This window comes from Pinus tabuliformis, chromosome X, assembly GCF_031772625.1.
Source record: "Pinus tabuliformis cultivar Carrire ecotype Pingquan chromosome X, CPIR1, whole genome shotgun sequence".
In the NCBI taxonomy this organism is placed as follows: Eukaryota; Viridiplantae; Streptophyta; class Pinopsida; order Pinales; family Pinaceae; genus Pinus; species Pinus tabuliformis.
Window position 1 is genome coordinate 123249826 of NC_142308.1, and position 14110 is coordinate 123263935.

Consider the following 14110-nt stretch of genomic DNA (forward strand, 5'->3'; position numbering starts at 1 on the left):
GGTATAAGGATGGTTTAAAGGGTTATAAGCTTTGGAACCCAGTAACAAGAAAGGTCATGTACTACCGAGATGTGGTGTTCATATAGGTGAAAGATGTTATTAAACATGAAGTCCAACTAAAGGAACCTGAGAAGATAGAGTTTTAGCTTAAGGAGGAAGAATCAGACTCTACAGCAAAGGAGGAATCAGAAGATGAAGAGCCACAAACTCCAGGTGTGAGAAGATCAGTTAGAGAAAGAAGGTGGCCAGAGAGGTATAGTCCATCTGATTTTTGTTCAAATTTTTCTTTATCTATTACTGATGATGATCCCAAAACTGTGAAGGAGGCAGTAGATTCAGAGGATGGAAAACTTTGCAAAGAGGCCATGGTTGATGAATGGCATCTTTGCACAAAAATGAGGATTAGAATTTGGTGGAGTTGCCCGGTTGGAAGGAAACCCATTGGCATCAAATGGGTGTTCAAGAAGAAGACAAATGTAGAAGGAAAGGTGGAGAAATCCAAAGCTTGGTTGGTGTTGGGTGCTAAAAAGTGTCTTTTAAAACTCCTAATTATCCCACATTAATTATCAACCTAGGCAAGTCCTCTTATTTCAAGAGTGTACACAATATGTGCACGCTATAATCCCAGAGAGTAATGTTTCTTAAATTGCAGTATAGATCTTTCAAATACAAGAGTAAATGGATGCTTTTAATAAATCCCAATTGCAATTAAAGAAAACTTAATCCTCTAATGAAATCAAATCATACATTCATCAAAGTAACAGCAATCATCAGTCGAGGATATAGTAGTGATAACTCATTCCTCTTTTAACTGATTTAATCTAAATCAAACACAATCCTCAATAACCAATACAAGTAGCAAATGATCCCAATCTGAGAGCTTCGACAACGATAGTCAATACTCTTTATAGTTGATGATCTCAAACAGAATATGTAATTAAATAACTGAATCTGAAATAACAGTAAACTGAATCAACAACACTACTACGGATTATACAAAGCAGAACGATTCTGTTAAGATTGGAAAATAAGAAACAACAAAGCGATACAATTGTAGAAAGTAAGAATCCAATCAAAACATCACAGTGTAGAACTCAAAAACGCATGGTACAAGAACAACAAGTAAATCCACCAGGGGCCAGGCCCTTAGCCGCCAGTGAATACTGCCAGATTACTTCAGGAAATGCGAAGGAACAACAACTCTACTTATATATTAATCATCAAATTGGGCAGCATTACAGTAATTTATGTCTTCTCAGCAGCAAGTGTCTACAAATAAAATTACAATTCAGAATAATAATACTCTCTCCCTCTCCTCCTATCCTATCCTATCTATCTCTAATCTAATAATCCATCTAATTCTCCATAATTCCCCTTCCCCTGTCTTTGATCTCTGTTTTCATTTAAATACACAGAGAGCAGAGAGAAGTTACAAAAAAGGTGATTACAAAATGATTCTCATTACAAAATTGGATTGTTTACAACAAATTGTTCAACAAGATCATATTTGAAATATCTTTCCATTAGCATTCAACAGGAACAGGTCAAATTTGGTATTGCAACTAAGATCATTTGGAAAATGGCCACAACAGTGAATCTGAGAAAAAAGTCTTCAGAGAACCTTCTATTTCTCTTAATACAGACCGAATTTGGGAAAACAGTTCATAACAAAACTAATTTAGTTTGTTCTGGACAAAACCCATGTTTTTTATTTTCCAGATTCTTCTCCATTTGCCCAAAACATCCAATAAAAAATTGTCACTTCTTAATCCAGCAAATTTCTGAGTTGGCACCTTTAATGATGAGCTGGAGATTAAATCTGCAATATGGAAAATATCTTGGAGGCTAAAATGGTGAGTGATGTTACAAAAAATTTATTAATAAACCATCATTGGTAAAATCATCCATAATAATAATCAATTTATTAAAAATAAAGGAGAAGAAATAATATTTATCCATAAGAGAATAAATAAGTATAAGATGGAATTATATGATAAACCATGATAAATGACGTGATAAAGAATGGTAGAAATGGGTTAAATAGGCATTAAAGAGTGATAATAATAATGACAAACCAGTGGCCCAATAGTTGGTAGAAAAAGGTTATTCCCAGGTGCCAGGAATTGATTTTGGTGATATTTTTTCTCATGTTGCCAAGGTAACTTCTATTAGATTACTTTTATCTGTTGTTGTTGCTTTTGATTTTGAGGTAGAACAGATGGATGTGAAGGCAACATTTCTTCATGGGGATCTGGAAGAGGAGATCTACATGAAGCAACCTGAAGGCTTTGCGGTGAAGGCTAAGAAAGAACTGATGTGCAAGTTAAAGAAGTCTATATATGGGTTAAAACAGTCACCAAGGATGTGGTATCAGAAATTTGATACATTTATACGAGGAATTGGCTTCACCAAAAGCAAAGAAGATCACTGTGTGTATTTTAAATTAATTGGTTACCGTGTTATTTATCTTGTCTTGTATGTGGATGATATATTTCTGGTTGGAAATGACAAAGAAATTATCCAAGATTTGAAGACCCATTTGTCCTGCAAATTCAACATGAAATATATTGGTGCTGCAAACTATATTTTGGGCATGGAAATTAAAAGAGATCGGACAAAGAGGAAGCTCTGGTTAAACCAGAGGAAGTATGTCAAGACAATATTGCAGAGGTTTAATATGCAAGATAGTAAACCAGTGAAGGTTCCTATTCCTATAGGTGTAATGTTATCTGTTGAACAATGTCCCAAGACACAAGAAGAGGAAGAGGACATGTCCCGTGTTCCATATGCAAGTGTAGTCAGTAGCCTGATGTATGCGATGGTCTGTACTAGACCAGACATTGCACATGTAATGGGAGTATTGAGCAGGTTTATGTCAAAACCAGGGAAGGAGAACTAGACAGCAGTGAAGCGGGTTTTTAGGTATTTGTGTGGCACTAGTGATTATGGTTTTTGCTACCAAGGAAGATCAGGATTGGACAGAGTGTTTGATATTCATGGCTTTGTTGATGCAGACTACGCTGGAGATCTGGATCAAAGAATATCTACAAGTGGGTATGTGTTTAACCTATTTGGAGGTGCAGTCAGTTGGATGAGTAAGAAACAATCTGTAGTCGCACTATCAACTACAGAGGCAAAATACATGGCAACCACTCATGCAAGCAAGGAAGCAGTTCAGTTGCAGAGATTGTGTTCAAGTATGGGGTTAGTACAAGGAGTTATAAGGATAGATTGTGACAGCCAAAGTGCAATTTTCTTAGCAAAGGACCCTGCATATCATTCAAAGACAAAGCACATTGATGTTCAGTATCACTTTGTGAGGGATATGATAGAAGACAAAAAGGTGTTGCTAGTAAAGGTGGACACTTTGAAGAATATTGTAGATGCATTAACAAAATTTGTGAGCTCTGAGAAGTTCTCTTGGTGTAGAGAAACAATGGGTGTTGCAGGGCTAGATAAATTACTAAGCTCTCTTGTGGCCCCCCATGGAAATAAAACAACAAGTGGGAGAATGTTGGGTTGTGTTATATTCATTCCACGACTAGCCCACGTAGTTAACCAGGGGGGTTAGAAGGGGGGCGGAGACCCCCCTTCGTTGTGCCGATTGTGTAGCGGGGGGAGTCAAAAGGGGTTTGAGGGGTGTAGGTAACCCCACTTTATGGGGTCCGGGGCAGTGCCCTGGAAAATTTTGGTTTTAGACCCTATATTAGGTTTGGTGGACCTACCTATGGTTTTGTGCATGTTTTTCACACATGGTTTTAGACACGATGGTTTTCAGTCCATGGTTTTGGACGCGATGGTTTCCAAACCATGATATTGGATGCTTCAGCATGTATAAATATGTATTGTAACATTGAAATGAACATAATGAAAAATCAAGTTGGTAGTCCCAGTTTTGGGATCTAGGGGAAAATGTCTGTGTATTTCTATTTTATGTGTTATTCTCTCGCATAGTTTATTTTTTGTGTTTTAGAATTCGTATGTACGTAATTTATGTACGGGGTTAAAACCTACACCGACATCTCCCATGTATCTTCATTGAACCCAAAAAAATTTCCACTACACTTTAGCCTCCTTGATTGCTCAGTTCTAGAGCATGACAACCTTTCTCTGTAATATACACTGAGGTTCCGACTGGAATTCTCCATCTAGATCCACCTGCAACACAGACCAGTTAATCACATGATCAACATATTTAACATACTTCTTAAGTAATGACACAAGGAAAACATCATGGACTTTTACTATCGGAGGTAGTGCATGTCAATAGGCTATGTTGGCTTGTTGGGGCTTGACCCAAGTTTGGAGTTAAGTAGCCAAACAAATCCCAGTACTACTGGCCCTTTCGACAACAGTCCATGGAGCATGGACTGAGGTCTCACCCGAAGTAGCATGGGAGGATGTTGGAACTAGGTTTGCACACCCTTGAGATGTCTGAGGGGTCAATTTAGTCCAACTGTGAATACCTTCGCGTAGGGTGCTTTGCACACTCTCCTGTCCTATGAGGCCTTCGCGCCCTTGTTATACTTGACTTTGCGCAACCCTAACCTAGGGTTGTGGGGCTTTCGCGCTACTAGGGCAGCGATCTGCACTATTTCGTGGATCTTACTTATCTTCTTATAACAATTAGTTATCTTCACGTACACAGATGCCTTATGTTATATTTACTTGTTTAGCACATTCATATAAGTTCGCACAACAAAATAACAGTAAACTTGCAATTCATACCCAATATACTTCAATGCATAAAACAAAAAACGATACACAGAAATATGGTAAAACTTCTCTTTATTAATGCTTCAATCATTACAGACTCAACCTATCCTGTGCACTTGGCTACAGCGATCCACGCACTCAACTGCATACTACCAGACCTCTACGCACTCAGCTGTAGAGCCTTCTCCTACTCTACGAACCAAAGACACGACTTACACTTTGACTCAATGCTTCATAGATTCATTTCTTCATGTCTTCCTTCTATATTTTCTACACTTAGAGCCTTGCTCTATTTATACAATCCCATGGTCCACAGACCATGGGTAGATCTTTCAAACTGACATTACATTACAAAAACAAGGGTGGACAACCCTATGAATCTATTACAACATTGCGCTCCGTGCCCACAAATCACGGAGTCTTTACAATGTACTTAGTCAAAACTTGGACTTTAAGCCCCAACACTTGCCTTGGGGGGATCCCACACCCAATAGGCTACTGACCAAATCTTCTCAAGAATCTTGAAAGGTCCACAAAACTGTTGTGCCATCTTGGCACATGATCCAATCTACAAGGAGCTCTTCTTCGGTTTGATGTGTAAGTACACTTGTTTCCCAACTTGAAACTCCTTAAACACCTTGCTATGATCTGCATAGTTATTCTGCCTATCCTGTTCTGCATTTAGATTCTTCTTGATTACCTGCATTTCCTATGCCATGTTTGCCAACATATCCAGTCCAATCAGCACCATGTTCACCAAATTGCTCCAACTTATGGGAGTATTGCAACTTTGCCCATACAATGCCTCAAACAGACTCATCTTCAAAGATTCTCGATACCCATTGTTGTAAGCGAACTTTACTAGTGTAAGATACTCTTCCCACTTTTGTTGTTGATGCATCACGTACATCCTCAACATGTCCTCCAATATCTTGTTGACCCTCTCAAGTTTTCCATCTGTCTACGGATGATAAGTTGTACTAAAAGCCCACTTTGTGCCCAAACCTGCAAACAAATCCTTCCAAAACTTGGAAGTGAACTTTCCATCCCTGTTTGACACAATCTACTTTGGAACACCATGCAATCTAACCACATCTCTAATGAAAATCTATGCCACATCACTAGCTAAATACGTAGCCTTCACTGAAATGAAGTGCACAACCTTTATCAACATGTCCACAACAACCATGATGGAATCGTGTTGTCTAGATGTCTTGGGAAAACCTGTGATGAAATCCATGGAAATGACCTCCCATTTCCACTCTGGAATCGTTGTAGTACTTCACCTGGATGCTTACACTCTACCTTCACCTGTTGACAATCCAAACATCTACCCACAAACTTTGCTACAACCTTCTTCAGATTTGGCCAATAACAAAACTTCTTAACTACAGTCAATGTCTTTTGATAGTTTGGGTGACTTGAATATGGTTTCGCATGAAACCCCCTCAATATCACCTTCGTGATCTCACTATTGTCTGGAACATATATCTTATCTCTAAACCTAACCAATCCATTTGTTGTAATACAATAGTCCACATCTTACACACCTATACCTATACCACTACATTTACTTTTACAAGTACATGTACTCTGTTGTAACCTATGCATAAGCTCTCTATACCTGCCATCCAGCTGACCTACTTATAAGATATGATCCCATAAGTCTGTCCCATAGGAGCTCATAACTTCTATATGATTCACCTATATCTTCTTGCTAAGAAAACCTGCAACCTTGTTCTCTTTTCCCTTGGTGTACTTGATTTCGAAGACAAACTCAATAATTGTGGCCAACCATCTAGCTTTCTTGGAATTCATATTTGGATGGTCAAACAAGTATCTCAACCCACTGTGATCACTCATCATTACAAACCTCCTACAAATAAGATAGTGCCACCACATCTTCAATGCACGAATGATCATTTCTAACTCAAGATCATGTGTTAGATAGTTCTTCTCATGTTCATTTAGTTTCCATGATTCATAAAATACCACCTGTCCTTCTTGCATAAACACTCCACCAAGTTCTCTTTTAAAAGCATATGTACATACCACAAACTCTTTGTTTGGGTCTGTGATCTTTAACATTGGAGCATGTGTCAACAATTGCTTAAGCTGCTCAAAACTGGTCACACATTCCTCTGTCCATTCAAACTTCTTAACTTTCCTTTGCAATGATATAATAGGATAAAAAATTTGTGAGAAGTTCCTGATGAACCTCCTATAATAACCTGCCAACGCCATGAATAACCTCACCTAAACCACATTTTTAGGAGCTTCCCACTCCATGATAGCCCTTACCATTTCTGGATCTACTACGATGCCTTCCTTGGAAACCACATGTCCCAAGTAATGTACATATGTCTGAAAGAAACTACATTTGCTAAGCTTATCATACAACTAACACTCTCTTAGAAATCTCAACATTGATGTTAAATGTTCAGCATGCTCTTCTTCATTTTTAGAATATACCAATATATCATTGTTGGGCACGGGATCCCCCAAGGGAAGTTTTGGGGCTAAAAGCCCATATTTTGGTTAAAAGTTGTAAATCCGATGTAAAGACTCCACATTTTGTGGGCATGGAGCACGTAGCTTGTAAATGAGTCATAGGGTTGTTGTCCCTCAATTTTGTAATGTAATGTCGGCTATAGAGATCTACCCATGGTCCGCGGACCATGGGATTGTATAAATAGAGCGAGGCTCTAAGTTGTAAAGAAGGAATGAATTGGAATGATCATGGAATAGAAGCATAGCAGAATATCTAAGGGAAAAGTCGAGTCTTTGGGTCATAGGGTAGGAGAAGGCTCTGCAGCTGAGTGCGCAAAGGCCTGGTAGTCTGCAGCTGAGTGCGCATACCCCTGCAGCTGAGTGCACAAGCGACTTGAGTCTGTAACTGTTCAAGCATTAATAAAGAGAAGTTTTACATCAATTTTGTGTATCTATTACCTATTTTCTATATCGAATATATTGGGTATAAATTGCATTTATGTTGTCTATATGGTGCACGAACATATATAACTATGTAGATTAAGTGAATGTGAGTTAAAGTATCTAGTTACACAAAGTTGACTAACATCTATAAGAGGATAAGTAATATATGCTGTGTAACTTGGGGAAATAGTGCAAATCACTACCATAGCAATGCAAAATCACCTCAGCCCCTCGTTAGGGCTATGCGAAGGACAATTATAGCAGATCATGAAGGTAGGAATAGTTGGACTAAATTGACCCCTCAGACATCTCAAGGGTGCAGAAACTTGGTTCCAGCATCCCCCCATACTACTTCAAGTGAGACTTTAGTTTGCACTCTGCGGGCTGATGCCAAAAGGGCCAGTAGTGTAGGGATTTGTTTGGCTAATTAACTCCAAACATGGGTCAGGCCCCATCAAGCCAACAAATGATTCAGTTGTCGTGACCTGAATCTACATAGAGATGTCTGATGTCCTATCATTGGAATCCAACTAAGAAGGAAATTGAAGGCTGGTTGGACAGAAGAATTCATGAGTTCACAACGCAGGAGAACAAGAACTCACAACTAACAAAAGAAGAGTGGTTAGACTGCTACATGTACACAAAGATCCATGAAATCTTCTTTGTGTCTTTCCCTACTGAGTTGTACGAGTGGATCATGAAGCTAGCAGATAGCCAAGGAAGGTGGAAACTCGACAATCCTATTGTTTGGACCCCAGAATCAGTAGGAAGGTTGGAAGCATTAGAGGATAAGATCACGCACGCCATTGATCACTGAATCAATTGAACTATAGGAGGATTCATTACTGAGTTCATGGTTGACACCTCAGTTAGCTACAACGAGGCAGAGCGGTGCTTTCTCAAAGGACCATGAGATAAGTAAGTAAAGTCTATGAATACTTGGATTAAAATGTTATTATGCAAAAATAGGGTTATGCAATTACCTTGATGTTTGGGGCTACGCAAAGTTGAAAAACTCACAGGAATGAAGGAAATAAGGGACCAGAAACTAGTCCCTCGATTTCACCTCTACGAGGGGACGAGGAAGAGCTTGCGAAGGTCTCTCCGTGAAGTGCATTCCATTTGATACGACAAAGAATTCCGTGAATACCACCCCCATCCACACCGCCACTAGCTTCACTGCCTTCACCTCCATCTTCACCTGTACCACCTCTACCACCATCGCGAGTCAATATGGAAAGCACGATAAAGTTGCTTGTGTTCAAGGGATTGGGAAATGAGGATCTGGACCAATTTTGGTTCATCGTATGAGCCGTATGGGAAGCATAAGGAGTTACAAATGACAATATAAAGAAAGTGACACTAGTTAGCACCCTGCAGGACTGTGCGCTAACCTGGTATATTAAGCACTCCAATGATAATCCAAATGTGGGAATCGCAGATATTCAAGCAATGCTAAACAGAGAATTTAGTAGGCCGAAGTTTGAAGCACAGTCAATCATTGGATTCAAAGATATCACGATGCTACTAGGCGAGACTCCTTAGGAGTTGGATCAGAGGTTGAAGTGTACGATTCGCGAAGCTAATATGAATCTGATGGATGGACAACATCATGAGTAGTTTGTAGCATTGCTAACGCCACATTTAAGGAGCACGCTATCGTAGCAGAAGTTAACAACTCGAGCAGAGGCCTTAGAGATCGTGATGAGGCTACATGAGACCCTGATGTAGGATCCTAACTTAGGAGTTCAGCAGATCCATGTGCAGCTAAAGAATTTATGCCTAGAGATGCAGAGTCTGAAACAGGATAGAACAGCTCGACCAAAAGTGCATGAAGAGGTGTGGTGCGTAAAATGCAAGGGGTAGGGTCATGATAAGGACCACTACCTGGTGTTCACAAATTACCTCATGGGAGGAGGACCGATGCCATTAAGGCTAGAAGCACAAGTAGGACCTAGCGCAACACCTGTCTTTGGTGGGCAATTTGTCAAATAGGTGGAAAACACGCTACGAACAACTGCCATTTCTTATAAAAGTACACACAAAATTCGCAGCAATTGTTTTATAACTTTTGTAGGTCAGTGGGACACGATGAGTGCACTTATAGAAGCTATGAGTTGATGATGGATAGAACTCCCACCTATAGAGTTCAGGCCAAATCGCGGCCCCTAGACCAAAATGCAGGAGTGGCGTGAACAGGATTTTAGGGGCGTAGATGAGGCTGGGGTGGAGGAGGACCTGGAAGAGGTCGTGGTCAGTTGATATGCTATAATTAAAAAGGGTCGAGAAATTATGCCCACGATTGTATGAACATGATGTGGCCATTGTGTTTACATTGCACCTTGTTTGATCATGAGACGAAAGATTGTCCTATGTTGATAGCTAGGATATGTGACAAAGAAGTGCTACCACCTCCCCTGACTCAGAACCTACAAATGATGAGGTCTAAGTCACGCGAAGAAGATCCAAATGTGAACATTGTGCTCTGAAGTGGAATCACGATGGGAGATGAGAAAGGAGAAGAGCCGGAAGATAGTACTTGGGTTCATAAAGCTCTGGCAAAAGAAGTGGAGTTTGATTTGGAGCGCACTCGAGAAACCATCATGGAAGCTAAGAAGAGCATTGCTGATGCCTCCACATCAGGAAGAAAAGATAGTCCAGAGCTGGAGATGGACCCATCTATGCTCACAACGTTCCTAGAAACATGCATGAAGTTACTGCATGACAGTAAAGCTATAAAAGGGTTACAGGAACTCATTAACAGATGCACTGGGACCACGCCAGTTGAACCGCGCTTGGTGAGAAAGATTGGGAAGCAATAGACAAGGACGGGAAGAGAAATGAGGTTAACCGCGAAATTTGGAGAATATGAAATGGACCAAGTAATTCTGGATTTAGGATTGGATGCGAATGTTCTTCCAAAGTAGACATGGGAGCCAATGGGGAGACCTACACTACAATGGTATCCTATTTAGCTGCGAATGGAGAACAAGCAAAAGATAATACCCATGGGGTGATTGTAAGGAATCACTTTGGATATTGAGGAAGCGAGCGTGCTAGCAGACTTTGAAGTGATAGAGATTGTTGATGACAGCAATCCCTATATTGTGCTCTTAGGAACTGATTGGGCCACTGACATGAATGGGGTGATTAATCTGAAGAGGCGCAAGATGATTTTTTAGAAGAAGTAACTACACGTAGTTATACCTCTGGACCCTGCTGAAGGATCACGCAATACAGAGGCGGTGTGCGACTATGAAAGTGATGATGATTTGGACTGCATCTATCAGATAACGGTGCGAAACTAGGATTGCGTGAATCCCACTATGGATGGATGGCTTGCATGGGAGCATGAGAGCTCCTGTACTTCATATTCGGATGAGGAGATGGAGCAGTGGCAGAATTGGTTACATGAGGTAATTACGCTTAATTGTAATATGATGACAAGGTCGTTACGCTGCGTATCGACATAAGTAAGATAACTTCTTGAATAAATTTGAAAGCGAGGTGCCGGAAAAGCAACGCTTCCAGGCCTTGGATTGGGTACTGTGCACTATGCCCATGAGGTGGTGGGTTATGCACAAAGGGAGCGTTGACGACTGGCGTGAATGTAGAAGGATGATGCGCACATGATTTGGGAAGCTTAAGGTGCAATTGATAGACAAATACAATGGATGAAATGATCTGTGTGCAAGTCTCGCCAGGTGGATGCAGGAATATGGAAAACAACTTGCGCGGATACACATGAACCTTGCGCTGAAAGGGATGGTCAATAAGTATGTGTTGGGGGGACAAATGTGAAAATGGCTCTTAATTTTGGAAAGACAGTACATAGGAAGGACAATTGTGCAAAAGGTTATCCACACGGAAGCATTTAGTAAGGTGTGCAACGCGTTGATGAAGGTATGTAATGTGTGGCGAAGTGATTAGGACCTACGCGTACCCGCAGTATTATGGGCTTATAAGAAAACATGCAAGAAATTAACGGGACATACACCTTTCCAGCTTGTCTATGGAGTAGAGGTTGTAATGCATATGGAGTATACTACACCTAGTCTACCCATAGTGGCACTCACAGGTATGATGGATCGTGGCGCCCTGGAGGAGAGGCTTGCATAGTTGGAGGAGCTCGAAGAAGAACGATTTTTTGCTGGATTCCACCAGCAGGTACAAAGAAGTGCGAAAACGCCTGACACGATCGACATATCAAGTTGTGCACCTTTAAGGTGAATGATTTGGTGTTGCTATATGATAGTAAGTTTTATTAATTCCCAAGGAAGCTCAAAATGCATTGGTTGGGACCTGTTGAAGCCCTGAAAATCAGGTCTACAAAAAGGGGGGTACCCGCCCGGTCCAGACCTTGGTTGGCAGCTCCTTTTCTGTTTGGTATAGCGGGTCCGACTAGGGATGTGGGACCAGTTTCCCAATTTGTGTGTGTGTGTGAGAAAGATCTGATATTTCTGTTTCTAACAGTTTCTAAATGTAATACTTCTATTCTAATTCTAATCTAATAATAAAGAAACTATATTCTAATGATAGAAATATGTAAATCTACACTAATCTGGGGTGTGATTTTTCTTCTATGCGATCTAAAATGATTTCAAACAACAACTGGTAATAAAGATCATTCAACTGTTATAAGAAAAGAATTTAGTACAGATGAACTACTTCGTATAAAAAGTTAGACGAAACAGTTGTGCAAAACATATCACATAATGAGCTATTCATACACTAAGCATAAATAAATAGCTATCACCGTACAAAAGTGCCAAATGATAACTCAGGCATTCATACATTAATATATAGATAACTGAAATGAACATCACTTTAACACAAGGCAGAAATAGTTAAGAGATAGAAATACCATTTATAACTAGTCCTACTCATGAGCTTTAAGTGATAACGATTTATCTTTCCTTGATCAAATATCTACTAAGAGTACAAAAGTGCAACATCAGTAGCAGATATCAAATGAAAACATTAATAAATCCTGTTCCATTCATTCATCAAAACCTCCTCAGAGGGTACAAAAGTGCATGTTCTGGGGATAAGTTTTTGATAAATTTCAGGACCCTTCTCTAAATGCATGAGAAGGGTTTAAATACTACTAAACTAATTCTAAAAATAAATTATTATAAAAATATAGGATGCGGTTTAAATGACCATCCTATTTTCAGGAAAATAAAACAAAATTAAAGCTAAAATTAAATCTAATATTAAACTACTTCTATATTTGGTCCTTGAAATCGCACGCATGCAGCATCTGTTTGAGCAGAGTTGGCTGGCTGACTTCCACTTTTAGCTGAGCTGAGAAAACATAATCGACAAGAGCTGGCGCCATCTTTTCAGCCGAATTGATGATACACTTAACAGTCATCCACTGGCTATGTGGCTTTACCAAGTAAGCCCAGTAATAATCCCAGTTCAACTTGGTTAACCCTTGAATTGCTTTTGCCTTTTCTTGAGCTCTCTATTTCCAATCTGCCTGTAGTTTTACTTTCTTGCGATTTTCGGGACTTGCAGGTGGATGGGCAACTAGCAGCTCTCCATTTTTAGAATTTTTTCTCAGTAATGCGCGATTAGTGCTAGGCGCTAATTGCGCATCGGAAACTGCCTCTGTTTCTCGATCCGGGTTTCCTTGATGCATTTTTTGCCTTTTGCGCGTTTTCCTTCCAACAGATATAAAGTTCAAAATTTGTAAAACTAATACTTCTGTGAACTCTTGACCTTGAGTCTTAAATTGTTTGTTTCTGATTTCTACACTATCCAATATCCACTTGACCATGTCCGTGTATGGGAGGATTTTTGGCCTTGCTGCTATCCGGTGTAAGAATGAGTAGGCTAGCTCTGAAAGGGATGCTTCTGAAGAACCATTTGAGCCTGCAATAGCAACTACTTCCATTACTCTGGGATTTTCCTCTTTGAGCAGATTATACATGCCTTCCCACGTAGCTATTCCGCATCTCTGTTTCAGGCCGTGTCTGTATATAAGGGCGACATTTTCTTTTCCTCTAAGCTCAGGGCTTTGCCTTTCTTTCCCATTTCAACCTGCATAATGCTTTGTATCGGCTTCTGTTGTCTGTTCCTGCAATTCACAAGTGAAGCGAAAATGAATGACAAGGAAGGGTGATGGGAAAAGTTTTAAATGCCACAGACATATCAAGCATACCACCTTACGTGAAATGATTCTTTCGATAAGCACACCCCCATAATTCATTATAACTAGCAACTACCTCATTTATTAGCATTAAAGCACATAACCAGGTGTCAGCTTAAGGAAAATACTTTTCTTGAATAACGCGCCTGAAAGATCTGCAATGAAGCAATTTTGCAATTTGCTTTGCAACATCGCAGATCACAACATCGCAAAATCACAATATCGTGCAATCGATCGCTCGTGACATCGCATTATAGTATTATCACCGCATCGCGAAATCGCAATATCGCAATATCGCAAATC